Source organism: Aethalodelphis obliquidens, unplaced genomic scaffold (genome assembly GCF_003676395.1).
Source record: "Aethalodelphis obliquidens isolate GAN/ISIS:26980383/991018 unplaced genomic scaffold, ASM367639v1 scaffold4803, whole genome shotgun sequence".
NCBI classification, from domain to species: Eukaryota; Metazoa; Chordata; class Mammalia; order Artiodactyla; family Delphinidae; genus Aethalodelphis; species Aethalodelphis obliquidens.
Window position 1 is genome coordinate 1 of NW_020842705.1, and position 1,166 is coordinate 1,166.

At 52.9% G+C, this 1,166-nt stretch overlaps 1 pseudogene; it reads left to right on the top strand.

The window, feature by feature from the left end:
* Positions 1-8: 8 nt before the first annotated feature.
* LOC113617266 (uncharacterized protein C2orf78-like) lies at positions 9-1,163 on the top strand (annotated as a pseudogene).
* The last annotated feature ends 3 nt before the right edge of the window (positions 1,164-1,166 follow it).

The following is a 1,166-nucleotide window of genomic DNA, read 5'->3' on the forward strand; positions in this document are numbered from 1 at the left end:
CAAAGAATCCAGAGTGCCTGCTAGGGGGAGAAGTGCTTCTATGCCATACTGCAGTCAGGGACAGCGCTCCTGTGACCACGGCCAAGCATTCCAAAGGCAAACCTCAGAAAGCTGCATCCAGAAAGATCAGCAATACTCAGAGCCACGGGCAGGAAAGCACCTCAAGGACCAAACGAAGGAAGAAGGCTGATGAGAAAAAGCAGTCAGGGAACAAAGTCAAGGCAGAAGAGAAGCCAACAATTCCCCAGACGAAGCGAAGGAAGCAGCAAACTGAGCTTATCCAAGAGAGCTTTAAAAAGCCTCGAACCTCCCTAGGCATGTGCAGGCTGGCGTCTGTGAAGGTTTTTCATGCACTGGGGGAGAAGAATGATAAGAAAACTGGGCTCTCTTCCTGTCGGGTCTTGGGAAATTCAAGCAACCCTAAACACCCCCAGCTATCCAGCCATGGAGGTATACCCCACCTGAGGGTAAGAGTCCTGAGAAAACTCAAAGTCGAAGCCCAGAAACCAGACAGCAGTGCTGAAAAACAGTGTCCATCTCCACCCCAGTAGGAGCTGCCGCCTCCTGGGAAGGTCAAGTTGATACCTCTGCCGTTTTCTGCCTGGGACATGCCTCAATCTCGACCTGCTCCGCGGAGGCCACAGTCTCTGGCCTCACATCGGCCTGCTGTGGCTGATTGTGCCCAGCCTGCTTCTACTAACTCAGCTCAACCTCCTGCAGTGAGTTCATCCCAGCCAGCTCCTGCCTCTTTGCCAGGTCCTGCCAAACCATCTCAGCCAACTATGACTAACCAACCCAACTGGGTTGGACCGACCATACGCAGCCTAGTGTCCCTCAGTCTGCTGCTCCTAGGCCTGCACCTTACGGAACTTCATCTTGCACTTCTCTCCAGCGGGAGCCTGTTCCCCCTGCTGTGAATAAGCGCCAGTCCCCACCCAAGCTCCAAACCCCTTTCTACTCCAAGACTTCAGCGAGCAACCAGTTCCATGGAGGGAACCCAATGTTCCTGAGCCAGTAATGTCAAAGCCCATTGAACACGAGCAGAGGCCAGAGCGGGAGGCCATGAAGAGATGGGCTCAACAAGAACGTATTGCGCCAAATACACCTCTTTGGGGAAAGTGCAATTTTTCATTGAGAGGGAAAAAGAAATGGAAATTGCTGACTAC